The 18,240-nt window shown below is 44.1% G+C and overlaps 1 protein-coding gene across 3 annotated transcripts in view; it reads right to left on the reverse strand.

Moving 5' to 3' along the window:
- The window catches only part of ETV6 (ETS variant transcription factor 6), a 289,093-nt gene that overhangs the window by 61,216 nt on the left and 209,637 nt on the right, over nucleotides 1-18,240 (reverse strand). Inside the window, exon 1 of one of the 3 annotated variants that reach the window (XM_070790078.1) lies at nucleotides 8,388-11,719. The exons of the other annotated variants lie outside the window; for them this stretch is intronic. The gene's annotated coding sequence lies outside the window, so the exon portion shown is untranslated. Of the gene's footprint in view, nucleotides 1-8,387; nucleotides 11,720-18,240 lie in introns of those variants that run through there. 3 annotated transcript variants of the gene reach the window in all.

An 18,240-nucleotide genomic window follows, 5' to 3' on the forward strand; every position in this document is an offset into this window, starting at 1 on the left:
GCAGACTGACAGGCATAGAGAAGAAACTAGTAGTTACTAGTGGCAGGGGGGCAACATAGGGGTGGGTGAAGTGGGAGGTACGAAGGATGTACAGGCTCAAGGATGTCTGGTACAAGATGGGGAAATATAGCCAATATTTGGTGATAACTGTGACCTTTAAGAACTGTATTCTTAAAAGTTTAAAAAATGGTTTAAAAAGTTAAAAAAAATGGTTCTTGGACATAGGAGTTACCCCAACTCTTTCCAATGACCTTAAAGATGCGTATCTGGGACCATAGAGAGGTGGGGATGGGCATGAAAAAGGCTCAGCAAAATCTCAACTTCTGAACCAGTGAAGAAAGGCCTTAAGAGTTGGCTTCCACAGTCATGGTGTCACCTCTGAAGAGGAACAGCGGGGTGTCTAGTTATTAGGGACTTTTCTTCTCCTTCACACGAACAGCGAGAGCACAGCCAGCACTTTGGGGACAAATATGAGGACCGGCCAAGCGTGGCTGAAGGAAGTGCCTGGTGGTGAGAGGACCACAGAGCAGAAGATGCTCGGTCAGAAACAGGAAAAAGGATGGGGCTGCTTATTGGAAGTGCGAGTGCCAAAGCAAATACAGAACCGAATCCCACTCGGGAGGGGAAACGAGAGTAAAATGCTGAAGTTTCTGCAGAGGAGACACTGAAACAAGAGAGGCGGGTGAGAAGGGGGTGGGGGATGCAAGTAGTAATTTGAGGTTCTTTATATTCTATGGAAGAAAATACTCATGAGTAATCTTTTCCCTAAATACAAGAAGAGTCACACACTCCAAACAGACCTGCCGGTTGAGAACAACTGTTTCTCTTTTCACTTCCCATTAATCTCTCCTACAGCCCAGCCCCCGAAGAAAGCAAAACCATAACGCGGAAACCCCCTTGCCAGGGGATCCACTGAAGGCTCTGGGCTTGTGGGCTCAGGGGACCCGGTGAGTCCCAGTCAGTTCAGGAAACACCATGGCAATTCCAGCAGTTTTACAAAAGTGACCCCGACAGACCAAGCTACCTGCTGGAGGCCAGGCTACACATTTATCAGAATCGCCACCACTCTTCCCAGGAGAGAATGTGGACACATTCACTGAGCTGGAAAGAGGCTTGATGATAAACTCTGGTGTTCAGGACTTCCAGGGTGGTCCAGTGGTTAAGAATCCACCTGCCAATGCGGGGGGACACGGGTTCAGTCCCTGTGGGCTGGGAAGATTCCACAGTGCTACAGGACAGCTAAGCCCGTGCACAGCTACTGAAGCCTGAACACCCGAAAGCCCATGCTCTGCAACAAGAGAAGCCACTGCAATGAGAGGCCCGTGCACCGCAACTGGAGAGCAGCCCCTGCTCACCGCAACTAGAGAAAGCCAGTGTGCAGCAATGAAGACCCAGCACAGCCAAAAATAAACACATTTAAAATAAAACAAACAAACTCTGGTCTTCACAGGCAAGTCCCCCTGCTAGTTCCTTAAAAAGTCCTGGTGTAGGATGTGCTTGGCTACTCTGACTGAGGAAAAACAAGCCCCCTTTGCTCAAACCTTAAGACCCTAAGGCCTGTGTGTTATAGCCTTGGACTCAGAGTCATCTTTTAAACACTTTGACCATCCAGCACTATTTTGAGCACTTTATGAGTATCAGTTGATTTGACTGCATGCTCACAGCAACCCTATGAGATAAGGTTTCAGGGTGAGGAAACTGAGGCCCAGTGCATTTAAGGGATTTGCCCAAAGGCATGCAACCAGAGTCACAAAAGGACCTGGGATTCGAAACCAGGCTGTTTTGGTTTCTGAGTCTGTGTTCTTCCGCACCACATTCTCTGACCCACGCACTTCCCATTCAGATTCATTTTCAACATCTATTAGGGATTCAGAAAAGACTGAGTGAACTGAATCCTCCCTATTCAAGATTTTGATCCTGGGAGGTTTCTCAAGTTATCAACGAACTAAAAATAGAGCCAAAAATCCTGTAGATCCCTGGAGAAATACATTTATACAAGGGAGTAAGGAGGTGGAGGCGAGACTCTGCTTTTAACTCATCCAGGAAGGCTTTGCATCACCAGCTACTTGCTCATAGGCACTCGCCGCGTAGACACTGATCCTGAGTAGACAGCTGCTACAGTACTCTTGCCTGGAAAATCCCATGGGCGGAGGAGCCTGATAGGCTGCAGTCCATGGGGTCGCAAAGAATTGGACACGACTGAGCGACTTCACTTTCACTTTTCACTTTCATGCACTGGAGAAGGAGATGGCAACCCACTCCAGTGTTCTTGCCTGGAGAATCCCAGGGACGGGGCAGCCTGGTGGGCTGCTGTCTATGGGGTTGCACAGAGTCGGACACGACTGAAGCGACTTAGCAGCAGCAGCAGCAGCAGCAGCGTAATAGCACACAGGCAAGACCAGGGAGGCTGCATCACAAGTAACTTGTTTCACACTTATCTCTTGCAATGTTAACTTGCAACATTAACAGAGGGACTTCCCTGATGGTCAAGTAGCTGACTCTGAGCTCCCAATACAGGCGGCCTGGGTTTGATCCCTGGTCAGGGAATTACAGCCAGCATGCCACAACCAAACCCCGGCAAAGCCAAAAAAAAAAAAACAAAAAAACAACCACAATTAAGTTAGAGAACTTATATGTTAATGATCATTAGTGAAAAGAAAAAAGACAGAGACCATTATTATACTGTACCTACATCATGTTGTTTCCTGTGTACATAACAAGCCTGCGAAAGCCACCCTAAGACCCGCATTTGGAATGTCATTTAATTTCAGAGGGTAGCTGAGAATGATTTTATACAGAAGAAATGAACTGCTATGCTTAAGAAAATTACTAAGCATTCCATCGCACTTTTTTTTCCCCCCAAGTGGGTCAAGGCAAGTTCATGGGGCTGTACCCTTTAATGACATACCCAGACCCTTAAACTTCCTTCTGATAGTTCTCCAATTCCACGTTCAAAGGAGCAGCCACGTTCATCAGTACACGCTTAGCCTCATTTCAGACTTTCTGAGTTGTGTTTAAACTAATGATGGAAAGCGTGCTGGGAGTCAGGGACCTGGATCTTACTCCCAGATCTGCCATTAAGTAACATGTGTTTCTGGGCCAGTCACTCAGTTTCTCTGTGGTTCAGTGGTTTCATCTGTTAAATGAGGGGCTTAGAGTATGTGATTTCTATTCCCTTTTGGGTTTAATATGGTCAACATGCTTCCACTTAATATGAATCCTAAAATCCAAAGAACTTAAACAGCCAGGACCTTTTTCTACAGAGCAACTCCACGCTCATGACCATGACCCAGAGACTGTAACTTCCTGAAGGCTCCTCTGAATCACGGAAAACAGATTAAGTTACTTTAAATAGATGTTGGTGCTTATGAGTGTTTTTATTATATTCTAATTCTTGAAAATTTATAACCTGGTAATGGGTTATAATTACCCAATAATAAACATAACATTTTAAGAAGGTGCTTTCACATGGATGACCTCAGGTTATTCTCCAAAAAGCCCTGTGAAACCCACTGCAGTCTCACTTCAAGTTGAAAGATGAGGCAATAGGGGCTCAGAGTCATTAGAGGATTTTGCTGGTTTGCATAATAGTCAATTCAAGCTCTTTTGCTGTAGTAAACATTCATCAGAAGCAGCCTTTATGCTAAACGGTCTGTATACACAGAAATTGGCTACAGAATCAGTGGCTTAGAGGACAGAAGCAGAAAAGACAGAAGACAACCCCCACCCATCTGACTCATGAGGAAACTGAAGCTGGGAAAAGTTGAGTTTGAACCCTCCTCAAGCTGCCCCAGGTTTCCTCTTTCCAACCTCCCATGGGGTCTCATAACTTGATCTGATGACAAAGAAGCATTCTGTCACCCTTGACAGTGAGGACAGCTATCACTTCCTTGCTTAGTCATCTTTCCTTTGGATTAAACATCCTTCACTGGTCCAAACAGAAGTTCAGTACGGCCTTTTTCAGAGCCTCACCAGCCTGCCTGCCTCCTCCTGAGACCCTCTGTGGCTCCCATTCCTAAACATAGTGCCAGAGGCAGGACTAGAACCTTTCTATCTCTGGACAATGTTTTTATTCATAATAGCGAACACTGAGCATTTACACAAGTCTTCACTACAATGATGATTCTTCTCATTTTGTAGAGGACAAAACTGCAGTACACGATAAACGGAACTGGTGGGGCTGGGACTGAAAATCAGACCCACTCAACACCCCACCATATGGATTCTCAAGTGGCCCCTTAGACTGTTCAGAATAAAAAAATTTCGGAAAGCTCCCAAAGGCGTAACTCGAATTTGCTGTGTGCTGGCAACTATTCACGCTGCGTTTACATCATAGTCACAACAGATTACATAGCATTTACATTGTGTGAGGAATTATAATGTTATCTAGAGATAACTTAAAGTACATGGGAAGGTATGTGTAGGTTATATGCAAATACTATGTGATTTTATGTAAGGGGCTTGAGCATCTATGGATTTTAGTATCTAGCGGGGGCCGGGGGGCGGTCCTGGAATCAGTCTGCCACGTGGATACTCAGGGATGTCTGGAACAGCAGACACTTAGAAGCATTTATTGTGTGCCAGGCGCTTTTCTAAATGTCTTCTGTTTGTAACTCATGTAATCCCCACAGGGATGCTATACAATAGAAACATTCACCATCCTTATTTACAGAGGAGAAAACTGGAACACTAGGAAGTTAAGCGACTTGGCCAAAGTCACACACCCAGTGGAAGAGCCAACATTTGAACCCGGTTGGTCTAGCCCAAAGTTCCTATTAATTCCTTGCCTCTCTAAGGTTATTTTGGTGTTTTGGCAGGACGTTAAATTAAATTCAGGATTAAAAAAAAAGAGAGAGACAGAGAAGTTTCAGTGATTGTGTGAACTTTCACAGTATTTAAGCAAGTAGGCACGGGGCACCAGCTTGGAAACTCCGTGTCCCTGCTGTGTGATCTCGGACAAGTTTCTTAACCTCTCTGTGTCTCACTTGCCTCAACTGGAGAATGAGGACAACTCTCAAGTTGACAAGCGAGTGCCACTGAATCACAGATGATGTGTTTGTCAAATGTGTTTGACATAAAGCTAGTATAGAGTAAGATGATTCAATGATGATAGAAGATACAAAGGACAGTATTTGGCATAGAGCGAGCATTTTATAGTTACCACCATGATTATTTTTATAATCTCCCTATCCTGCACATAATAGCTGCTGTTTGTAACCCACCTGTGGAGAAAGTATATTAGCCAGTATTAGATTTTTACCTTGCCATTTTCCATCATCATTCCAGCCTGCAGCAGTCCCTCCAGACTGAGACCTATATCCAGTATCATCTATACTTCACAGCTTCATGTCAACTTTGCCTTTGATAAGCATCTGTTACCTCAACAGGTTACTGACAAAGTGCTGATTAGCTGAGGGCTGAAAGAGAGCCTTCTGGTGACAAACTAGCCACCTCCTTTTAGACGGATACTGATCAAGTTATTGGCTCCATTTGGAGTATGTGTGTGCCTGCACTCAGTTGCGTCTGAGTCTTTGCAACGCCATGAACTGTAGCCCACTAGGCTCCTCTGTCCATGGAATTCTCCAGGCAAATATACTGGAATGAGTAGCTATTCCCTTCTCCAGGGGATCTTATTGACCCAGGGCTATAACCCACATATCCTGCGTGGCAGGTGGGTTCTTTACCACTGTGCCACCTGGGAAGCCCTCGCCCCATTTGCATACAGGTGTTCAATGATCAACCCCCCTAACTACTCCGGTATTTAGATACATCTTTCTAGTTCAGCCATAAAAGGAACCATCCAAAATTCAAATAAAATGCTTTCTTGATGTCCAGAAATACAATAACTACAAAATCTATAGCACCTTTATTGAATAAGATGAAAAAAGGGAGAAGGTGATTGGGGCCTAAGGAATAACTTTTCCTAAGTGCTCATAACATACATGTTTGAAAATCTCTCCTGAATTTCATCTGTAAGTTGTATCAGGTCAGCTATTTTTAGTCTGTACATATTCCCTTTTCTCCTTTTCTGAGTGTAGGGTAAACAGTGGTTCGTATTCTCTCTTTTAGGATCTCTTTCATTTCCTGCAAACCTTAGGGATCACTATCAGTGACTTTTCACCCTTGTAAATTCTCTATTCTGGGGTGTCATCTGTCTGGGCCAAGAGCCTTGAATCTATTTAGAATGACTTAGATTCGTTTCTACAATCGACTCATCCGCCTTGGGCTTCAATTCCCTTATGGCAGTTTGTACTACCTGTTTCAGTCTGACAATTACCCTCCTTGATGGAAGAGGGGGAGGAAAGAGAGAAGTTGTCCAGTTTTGTTCTCTCTTTGCCACCAACTCAGTCTAGGTGCTGAGACCACACTTGTTCTCTTACTGTCCCTCCAAACACACCATTTTCTTAAGTATCTCCCATTGTTTTTAGCTTACTTAGCTTTAACATTCTAGATCTAAAAAAATCTCTCCTTTAAGAGGAATATCGTATGACATCCCTTATATGTGAAATCTGAAAAGAAAGGATACAAAGGAACTTACAAAACAGAAAGAGACTCACAGACCTGGAGAACAAACTTACGGTTGCCGGAGGGGGCGGGAGAAGGGATAGTTAGGGAGTTTGGGATGGACATGTACACACTGCTGTGTTTAAAATGGATAACCAGCAAGGACCTACTGTATGGCACATGGGACTCTGCTCAGTGTTATGCGGCAGGCTGGACAGGAGGGGAGTTTGCGGGAGAATAATACATGTGTATGTATGGCTGAGTCCCTTCGCTGTTCACGTGAAACTATCACAATATTGTTAATCAGCCATACTCAAATACAAAATAAAGTTAAAAAAATAAAAATCTCTCCATTATATATCCAAAATTTTTTTGTTGACACATAGTTGTTGTAGGATATTATACAAGTGTACAGTAATTCACAATCTTTAAAGATTATACTCCACATATAGTTATTATAACCTACTGGCCATATTCTCTGTGTTGTATAATATATCCTTATAGCTTATTTTACACTTAGTAGTTTGTACTTCTTGTTCCCTTCCTCCTATCTTTTCCCCTCCCTCCCCATCCTCTCCACTGGTGACCACTGATTTCTTCTCTACACCTGTGTGTCTATTGCTTTTTTGTTATATTCCCTAGTAGGTTGTACTTTTTAGATTCTACATATAAGTGATATTATACAGTATTTGTCTTTCTCTTTCTGATTTATTTCACTTAGCAAAATACCTGCTGGGTATATCCATGTTGTTGCAGATTGCAAAATGTCATTTTTTGTATTAAAAATTTTTTTTATTTCCAGTAAGTTGTTCTTTCATCCTCTTAGAAAATCTGAGCTCATTAGACTGGTACATAGAAAATAGTGGGATGATAAATTGGCATGATCCTTCTGGTAAATAATGTGGTGATAGTTCAAGGGCCCTATAAATGTTAACTTTGGGGAATTTACCTTAAGAAAATAATTTCAGACAAAGAGAAACTGTTCATGCACAAAGATGTTCACTGCAGTATTATTTTTAATAGTTTAAAAAACTGGGAACATCCATAAGGAAATAGTTAAGGAATCTATAAACAACATCTCTGGTAGGATATGATGCAGCCAATAACATAATATTTATAAAAAGTATCTACACATATGGAAAAATCACCACATAACATGTGTACATATGTATTATAATCTCAAACAACTTATGGAAAATATAATGCAACATAAAAATATTAACAACCGTCACTCAACCAAATGACAGATGATGTTTACTGTCTCCTTTTCATTCTTTTTTCCTAATACTCCCTATTAAGCATGTGTTACTTTTATATTTAAAAAGATCTGTTTAAAAATGGAGCTCATCAGAGAATGTCCCCTCAACAGCTTCATCAGATTCTTTCATCGTCTTCTTCCTGCTCATGCCCCGAGCAGTTGATACGCCAGAATTTCATTTTCAAGAGCATGCTGATTCTTTAGACTTGGTTTTGCCTCCTTTCAGATCACGGATCCTTAGGTACTTTTTCCCCTCAACTGAAATCATTTGTCTTCTTCTAGTCAAGAGAAGACATCTGCTCATGCCTTTTAATTCCCTTCCCCAATTCCAAGATGATGTTTTCATTCTCACCACAATTCCCCATCATTTCTACTTGGCCAACCAATTCCTCATCTGTTAGACCTGAGACCGAATTACCAGTGCCCCTCAACTGCTGCTTCTACCTTCTGGGAAGTCAAAGCGCTAATCGTGTAGCTGAAGACAACTGCTCAGTGATACTCACATCATGCCTGGCACACAATGGTCCCCTGGTAATGCCAGACTGTAAGACAAAAGAACCCCAATACTAGTAACCTAGTATTGGGACAGCTCTGCACTGCCACCCTCTCCTAACACCCTTCTCACCAGGTAGGACACTTCTGATCCGTGAGGTTCACTGCCACTACCAGATGCTTCTGAGACAGGTTGGGATCTGGGGCTCATTGCTGCAGTGCTTGTACCTGGACAAATCTCCGTGAGCAACAGAATACAAGAATAAGGGATTAAAAAGAATGGTGTGCATGCGTGGTTGGGGCAATAAAATTAAGGACAAGATACAAAAAGACCAAAACCCAACTTTAGCCACTTATGAAGAGCTGGAGCAAAAACAGGGTGTTGGAAGCAAAAGCAGGATACTGCACATACCCCCGCACTCAACACCACCAAAGGGGTGGGCAGACCACCTAAGCCACCCCTCCGGCCCGACCCCTGGACACACCCTTACCCCATATAAGGAACCAGTTCGCCCCTCCTTGGCAAGCAAGCAAAGGAAACATATGTGTTCTCGTTCCCCTCTGCTGCAGCAGGGACCCCGATAAAGGCTTGTCTGAATTTCCTATCTGGCCCCTGATTGATTTCTATTGATTAAGGAGGCCAAGAATCCAGGTGGGTAACACTTCCACACCTATGCCATCCTAGCAACTATTCCGTGAAAGAGCTCAGGTTGGCACAACTGCATCTGCAGAAGACACTGAAGCTCAGAGAGGTTGAGTTACTTCCCCAAGGTCACAATGGGCCCCAGAACCAGAATTGTTTCTGGTCTTCTATATCTGCCTAGTGAACTTCCTCTCCGTCAAAGCAAATAAAGGATACAAAAGCCCCTTGCATTCTAATGCACGCTAAAATGCACTGTAAAAATGCAAGGGGATTAGGAATAATTAACCATAAACTCAACTCCTGGCAGGTCTGGCTTAGCTGCGGATCCAGAAATCTAGCCCTTTCTGACCTCTGTGAAGGGGGTACAGGGGGCAGGGTTTCCCTCAGGATAAACAAACCTTCCAAAATAAAACAAACTATCATCAGATCCTGTTAAGCTGCTGCTTCCCAGAGCATTTCCCAGGGGTCTTTTCTGATGCCTTTCCCTTCCCTGCAGGCCGAGTTCTGGCCCCCACCCCAGTCCTGGATGGACTCTGATAAACTTCAGCATTCTCATTCCTCTGGGTCTGCCCCTAACCCTGAATGGGCGGCTATCTGTTCATCACTGCTCTTGGCACACAGATTCTATCACCAGGGGATGGGACGTTCTCAAACATTTCCTATTTTTGTCCTCAGGGTCACCCTATATCTCAGTACTCAGTTTCCAAGTGGAGGTTCGAAGATTATAACAGTGTCTTTTCAGCCAAACCCCCCAAGAGCAAGAATACTACACGTTCATGTTTTGATCCAAAGTCCCACTCTAGTCCCTGGAAAAAATTTTCCTTATACACTTCATTTTGTGGATTTTTTCTGGCTTTCATTCAGTTTTAGCCACAGAGGGGTTTTTTATCAGCAAACCTATTGACAGCAAAACTGGCCCAGGGCCCGCTATTCATTCTTACAAACATGAGTTCGACGATTCCCCTACATTCCTGCCTTTAGGCAGCAAGCCCAATGTGGTGAGAGGCATGAAATATTTTAGATTAAAAACTTGGGTTTTGGAGTCAGATAGTCCTGAGTTCAAAGACTGGTTCTGCCACCTGCTCAGTAGCCTTGGATAAGTTATGTCTCTGGATCTCAATTTCCTCAGCAGTAAAATGAGGCCAAGAACAGTATTTACCTCCTTGGGCAAAATTAAATATGAAGTAAGATAACTCATACAAAGGCTCTGCACTGAACTTCCCCTGAGGGTCCAGTGGTGAGGAATCCACCTGAAATGCAGGGGACACGGGTTCAATCCCTGGCCTGGGAAGATTCCACACACTGTAGCCTGTGAGCCGCAACTACTGAGCCCGCAAGACCTGGAGACCATGCTCTGCAACAAGAGAAGCCACTGCAATGAGAAGCCCGAGCCTATAGCTGGAGAGTAGCCTCTGCTCACTGCACTAGAGAAAGCCTGTGTGCTGCAACGAAGACCCAGCACAGCCATAAATAAAGCAAATAAATAATTTTAAAAAAGGACTCTGCACTATACCTGGTCCATGGAAAGTGCTCAATGCATTCTGGGGAGCTGGGTAGGGCAGAGACCCCAAAGCAAATCTGTTGCGTTTTGTCATCTGTTCAGGAGACTGAAATGTTTTCTAAAGCTCACTGGAGCCTCAGAAGCTGAAGCAAGGGTTCTTGTGAGCCGTGTGAAGGGTCTGGTGGGAGCTACGAGCCCACCATGGGGTTTTAAGGAGGGGTGGGCATCATCTGTGTGCAGGCCGGGAAGACAGCTCAGGAGGAGATGTAGAGACAGGCAGGGAGCAGGTGAGAGGCTGGAGGCAAAAAGGCCAGGGTAAGAGTCCACTCAGGCCTGTGATTAGGGTGAGGTAAGTGAGGCGCTTACTTCGGGTGCAGAATTGAAGGCAGTGCCCGAAAGCTCAGGAATCACAAACAATAATGATAGTTTTAATGCGTTATTTTAAAATCAAACTACTGTGCTGGCCAAAAAGTTCTTTTGGGTTTTTCTGTACAATGTTATGGAAAAACCCGAAGGAATTTTTTGACCTGCCCAATAAATGCAAAAAAAAATTCATAATGAACAAAATATCAACATTTTAACTAAAGTTACATTGAAAAAAGAGATAATGGGGATGGTGTTGTGATGAAGGGGAAGAGGACAGACTAGAGTGATCCGGGAGATAATGGACCCCTTTGAGAATTCAGTGAGCGCTACTGACCCTTTTTGGGCTTCCCCAGTGGCTCAGTGGTAAAGAATCTGCCTGTCAATGCAGAGCATATAGGTTCGATCCTTGGGTTGGGAAGATCCTCGGGAGAAGGAAATGGCAACCCACTCCGGTATTCTTGCCTGGAATATTCTTGCCTGGAATATTCTTGCCTGGAGAATTCCATGGACAGATGAGCTTGGTGGGCTACAGCCTATAGGGTCGCAAAGAGTCGGACATGACTGAGTGACTGAATGACAACAACCGATCTTTGAAAATGCATAGACCCATGCGCACCAACATTCCCCTGCAATTTCAAAGTTTGTGGACTAGCTCCAGTTTACCTATGGACACTTGGACAATCAGTTGAGAACTTTTTAGCCTTGTACATGCAAAGAGATCTGATGATATGTATTAGGGTTATAATGCAAAAACCAAGTTAGGTTTGAGGAGAGAAACACACACATCTCTCCTGATATTTTGGGGGAGGAGAAAAGAAGAGAAGAGAGAGGCTGGCAGGCTGACCTCCTCTCACTCTGCAAAGGGTGGGAAGGCGGGTGGGGGCAGGCAATGAAATGATGAAAGCCAACTTGGATGTCATTTCCTTGTGAAATGCACATATCTGACCTTAAACACGGGATGACCCGTCTTCAGGTATTTTGGAACTCATTGCTAACATATTGCAAGTTTTTATTCATAGTGTTGAAGGTTAATCACTGCAAATTATCTTAACTTTATGAATGCTGAAGCAACTGGGCTGGCATGGAAAGAGACCACTGAGATGAATTTCTAAAGGAAGGAGGCGATGAAGGGCAGAATTTCTCATATTGCTGGGTGGAGAGACACATTTTTATTTTCAACTCTACTGATATTTATGCACACACACAAAAAGCCCAATTTTAAGAAGAAATAAATATGTAGGAAAATAGACATGAAGAGAGTTGAAACGTTCCTCAAATAGATTTAGCAAGCAAATCAGAATGGGTTGGGAAAGCTGGTGCAAGGTTTTTTACTCCTCTGTGGAAATGGATGGGGCGCAGAGGACCTAAAGATCTCGTTGGATTTGCAAGAGTCATGGAACACAGACGATCCACTCTGGGTGTCTGGATAAAGAAAGAATGAATATCCTTTGTGTGCCCTCACTTTTTAAGAAATTTCCTGGGGTATATAGTTGCTTTACAACATTGTATTAGTTTCTGCTGTACAACGAAGCAAATCAACTCTATGTATGTACACACATATCCCTCCTTCTTGGATCTCCCCCCTCCCCTGCCATCATGCCATCACAGCCCTCTAGGTCACCACAGAGCACCAAGCTGAGCTCCCAGTGTTATACAGCAGGTTCCCACCAACTATCTGTTTTACACACGGTCACATATATATATGCCACCACTTCTTTCCCAATTTATCTCATCTCTCCTCCCCACCTCTCCATGTCCACATGTCTGTTTTCTATGTCTGTGTCTCTATTCAGTTCAGTTCAGTCGCTCAGTCGTGTCTGACTCTTTGTGACCCCATAAACCACAGTACGCCAGGCCTCCCTGTCCATCACCAACTCCTGGAGTTCACCCAAACCCATGTCCATTGTGTCGGTGATGCCATCCAACCATCTCATCCTCTGTCGTCCCCTTCTCCTCCTTCCCTCAATCTTTCCCAGCATCAGGGTCTTTTCAAATGAGTCAGCTCTCCGCATCAGGTGGCCAAAGTAGTGTCTCTACTACTGCCCTGCAAACAGGCTCTCTGTACCATTTTTCTAGGTTCCACATATATGCATTAATATACAGTATGAGTTTTTTTCTTTCTGACTTACTTCACTCTGTGTGACAGTCTCCAAGTCCATCCACATCTCTACAAATGATACAACTTCATTCATTTTCATGGCTGAGTAATATTTCATTGTACCACATCTTCTTTATCTGTTCTGCTCTTCTTCTCTTAAACCACACAGGATCATCTTGTGTGCCTGCTGGTCTGCAGAACATTCCTTTGCAAAGTGTAACCAGAGCAGAACTCACTCTCCCTCTGGATGGGCTAATGAGCCCTGTCACTGGCAGCCGGGGTCTCTCCCGTGTGTGGTTCAGTTGTGCCTGGTCCCTTCTCTCCCGGATTTTAAAGCAGGCTGCCTTGCCCCAAGGAGAGGGGAGATTCAGCCATACATATATATATATATACACACACACACATATATACACATACATGTATCCATTTGGGAGAGAATGGATACATGGATATGTGTGGCTGAATCCCTTCACTGTTCACCTGAAACTATCCCAACATTGTTAATCAGCTATACCCCAATACAAAATAAAAAGTTAAAAAAGTAAAAAAGCAGGCTGCCTTTTTCAGGATGCCTTTCTCAGTCAATATGGTCACTGCATCTTCTGAGGATGGAGTGAAGACTGGGGGTGGATGCGGAGACCCTAGAAAGCCTTTATCTTTCACAATGCTAACTTCACAGTCCTCAGCAAACACGTCCAGCATCCAAAAGGCAGATGGCATCAGGGGTTCAAGAAACCTAACACACTTGGCAAAACCGTGCTTCACTGGAAAATGTCTTCTTTGACGGAGAATTCCACACTCCCCTGACCCTGTCTTCCTTCTCTTCTTCTCTGACTCTTCCCTGGGGAGGCAGTCAATGTTTTCCGAGATTGCCCAAGCAGATGCTGACTCAGCAAGAAGAGGGGCAGGCGGACTGAACACAGGCAGGATGCAGTCACTTTAAGGGTTTTTGTGGAGGCCTCACAGAACAAAAAACCCATCAAACCCGGAGAAGCAACCTGTGTTTAAAGATGATTGTGTGTGTGAGTGTGCATGTTCGTGTGTGTCAAGATTTCACTCCACTCCTCATCCCATTGGTCCTTCATTTCCTCGAGGATTTGTGGGGAAATGTGAATCTATTTTCACAGATGTAATCACTTAAAATGTTGTAGTACACAAACTGAGAGAGGAGCACTGACATATATACTCCAGCATGTGTCCCATGGATAACCAGTGGGAAGCTACTGTGCAGCACAGGGAGCTCAGCTCAGTGCTCGGTGATGCCCTAGAGGGGTGGGATGGTGTGGGGTGGGAGGGAGGCTCAAAAGGGAGGGGATATATGTATACTTATAGCTGATTCATGTTGTTGTACCGCAGAAACTAATACAACCTTGTAAAGCACTTTTATATTTCAATGAAAAAATTTTTTCAGAAAAAAAAAAAAAAGTTGTCTTTTTTTCTTATCAGCTGTATGCCCTAGTGTTAGAGCTGTGAACGTTACTAATATTTCCAGGCTTAAGACAGAGTCATAAAAATTTAAAAACCAAACCAAGTCCTTACCTCCTTCAACAGAGCTGCAGACATGCAGCTGGAGACAATGACACATGCCTTCTGCTATACACCTGGCCCGGGGCTGGGCTAAGACTTGAGATGCTGGGAGGTGGGGTGGCTGGGCAGGCCTGGGAGCCAAAGTAGACCCTCTCTGGCCGGCTCATGGCACAATGGGGCACTGAGGGACTCTCCCTGGCCACAAAATATCTTTCTCATTGGTTCTGTCATCCCAGCTTAAGTTGTATATTATTCACCCCTTTGGACGAAAGCATGGAGCCTTCTATGGAGGGGGTTGCTGGAAAAAAGTGCAAAGTGAAAGTCGCTCAGTTGTGTCCGACTCTTTGCGACCCCATGACTATACAGTCCATGAAATTTTCCAGGCCAGAATACTGGGGTGGGTAGCCTTTCGCTTCTCTAGCGGATCTTCCCAACCCAGGAATCAAACGGAGGTGTCCTGCATTGCAGGCGGATTCTTTACCAACTGAGCTATCAGGGAAGCAAAAGGAACACATCAAATCAACATAATGGTTCACACCTTAGCTTTGTGAGGTAGTTGGATAAAAGAGTCAGAAGGGAAGCGTGAGCAACCCTCGAGTTTTAGGGCTGGTGGGAGTTGCTGCAGCCCACAGGTAGTAGGATGCTAGAGGCACTGAGAGGAGAAGACTTGCACGCTGGTTTGGTTATGGCGTCTGACTCTCTGGGAGTTTCCCTGACAGCTCAGTAGGTAAAGAATCCACTTGCAATGCAGGAGACCCCGGTTCAATTTCTGGGTCAGGAAGATCCACCGGCAAAGGGATAGGCTACACACTCCAGTATTCTTGGGCTTCCCTTGTGGCTCAGCTGGTAAAAAATCTGCCTGCAGTGAGGGAGACCTGGGTTTGATCCCCGGGCTGGGAAGATCCCCTGGAGAAGGGGAAAGCTACCTACTCCAGTATTCTTGCCTGGAGAATTCCATGGACAGAGGAGCCTGGCAGAGTACAGTCCATGGGGTCACAAAGAGTTGAACATGACTGAGCGACTAACACACTAAATCTAAGGACAAGGGTCCTCATGAGGGAACATGGAGGAGAGACAAGGAAGAAGAGATAGCTACGTGACTGCAGAGGCAGAGATGGGAGTGATGCAGACCCAAGACTGCTGTTTTCCTTCCTCACAGGTTCCTATTATCCACATATTGAAATGCCTTTGTCCCCCTTCAACATATGTCACTTTCTCTTGAAATTTATGTTTTTAAGATTTTTTTTTGATGTGGTCCATTTTAAAAGTGTTTATTGAATTTGTTACAATATTGCTTCTGTTTTACCTTTTGGTTTTTGGCTGCAAGGCATGTGGGATCTTAGCACCCTGACCAGGGATTGAACCCGTGCCCCTGCATTGGAAGGTGAAGTCTTAACCTCTGGACTGCCAGGCAAATCCCTTTTTTTCTTTTACTTTAAAAATGTTCCAGTTTTTCTCTTAAAAATTACCTTTTATATATATTCATCTTTTAGTCTTACTAGTTTACTCATCATTTTTTTTAAATTTTAAATTCTTTCCTGATCTCTGTCATCTAAGTTTTCATAATTCTGATTTATGTTGGTTCCTCCCTCCCTCATGTTTTATATCATTTCTTAATGCCTTTCAGCTCATTTGGACCTGGGTCACAGTTCTGAATTGTTTCAAAGCCATGTCTTTTTGGCATGCTTTCTTTAGAAATGTAGTCTGCTCCTTATTTTCTTTTTATATAAAAGCTTTGTACGGGATTTGACCTTGCTGCTTTGCAATTGCTTGTTTCCATGTGAAATTCATTTTCCTGAACTTTTAGAACAGTGTCGTTCTAACTTTACAAAACTCCTGGAGAAGGGAATGGCAACCCACTCCAGTATTCTTGCCTGGAGAATTCCATAGACAGAGGAGCCTGGCAGGCTACAGTCCACGGGGTTTCAAAGAGTTGGATACGACTGAGTGACTAACACTTTCATTTTCACTTCTCTGCCATTTCGTTCATGTGTGTTCAAATATATGACTGCTGAAGTTTCCAGGTTCTGTTCCCTTATGGGGTTTTTTCTCCTGTAAGTCTCTGCTGTCCCTATCCTGTTCAGCTTGATTTCACTTCAGGCAGCTTCTCACTACATGGCCATCCTAGAGGAGGACTTGATTGGTTAGTTCCAGAGTTCGCAGTGGCTGGAAGGCTCTAGATCCTTTAGATCAGGGATCCCCAACCCCTGGGCCATGGACCAGCATCGGTCTGTGGCCTGTTAGGAACTGGGCCACACAGCAAGAGGTGAGCATCGGGTGAGTGAGTAGAGCTTCACCTGTATTTACAGCTGCTCCCCATCACTTGCATCCTCCCACCAAGATCCATGGAAAAACTGTCTTCCATGAAACTGGTCCCAGGTGCCAAAAGAGTTGGGAACTGCTGCTTTAGACCTCCCTTGCACGCTGTGAAAGTGAAAGTTGCTCAGTCGTATCCAACTTGTTGCAATCCCATGGACTATACAGTCCATGGAATTCTTCAGGCCAGAATACTGGAGTGTATAGCTGTTCCCTTCTCCGCGGGATCTTCCCAACCCGGGGATGGAACCCAGGTCTCCTGCATTGTGTACAGATTCTTTGCCAGCTGAGCCACCAGGGAAGTACAAGAATACTGGAGTGGATAGCCTATCCCTTTCCAGCAGATCTTCCCAACCCAGGAATCGAACTGGGGTCTCCTGCATTGCAGGTGGATTGATTCTTTACCAGCTGAGCTATCAGGGAAGCCCCCTCTCTGCAGGCTACTTGTACTCATCACTCTTGGAATCAGTAAAAGGACTCCCACTTTCAGCTGTTCCTCTCATACTGACCCTCTATGCTTTGCAGTAGTCACTATTTGGGGTGCTTTTCCTGTTCTAACATCCAAAAGTCCCACTGTTCCTTGGGGATATCTTGTCCCCTAGTTTTGTCACTGCTCATGGGTATGAAGTTTTGATACTAAGTTGCTCTGCTCTTTCCCAGGGGTTCTAAGAGATTGAAAACTATGCTGCTGCCAGTGCTGTCTCCCCAGAGTCTATCTCAGGACACTTCCTATTGGCAAGGCCAGGGTTCCTCTGGTGTCTCATAAAAAAAGGGCACCAAACTTTGTGTGTCTCTTGGTGAATTGTCACTGGGTTTTATGGCAGTAAGCAGAAGTGTGATAATCTAAGGGGTCTCTCATATAGATGGCTAAAAAGCACAGAAAAGGATGCTCAACATCATTAATTATTAGAGAAATGCAAATCAAAACTATCAATACAATGAGGTATCATGTCACACCGGTCAGAATGGCCATCATCAAAAAATCTGCCATCATCAAAAAATCTACAAACAGTAAATGCTGGAGAGGGTGTCGAGAAAAGGGAACCCTCCTACACTGTTGGTGGGAATGTAAATTGGTACTGCCACTATGGAGAACAGTATGAAGCTTCCTTAAAAAACTAGTAATACAGCTACCATATGATACAACAGTTCCAGTCCTGGGCATATATATGGAGAAAACCATTACTTCAAAAAGATACATGTACCCCAATGTTCATCACAGCACTATTTACAACAGTCAGGACATGGAAGCAACCTAAATGCCCATCAACAGAAGAGTAGGTACAGAAGATGCAGTACATATATACAGTGGAATATTACTCAGCCATAAAAAGAATGAAATAATGCCATTTGCTTCAACATGGATGGACCTAGAGATTGTCATACTGAGTGAAGTAAGTCAGACCAAGAAAGACAAATATATGATATTGCTTATATGTGGAATCTAAAATAAAGGGGTATAAGTGAGCTTATTTATAAAACAGAAATAGAGTTGCAGATGTAGAAAACACACTTATGATTTCTGGGGGGTAAGG

Source organism: Bos indicus, chromosome 5 (genome assembly GCF_029378745.1).
Source record: "Bos indicus isolate NIAB-ARS_2022 breed Sahiwal x Tharparkar chromosome 5, NIAB-ARS_B.indTharparkar_mat_pri_1.0, whole genome shotgun sequence".
Classification (NCBI taxonomy): domain Eukaryota; kingdom Metazoa; phylum Chordata; class Mammalia; order Artiodactyla; family Bovidae; genus Bos; species Bos indicus.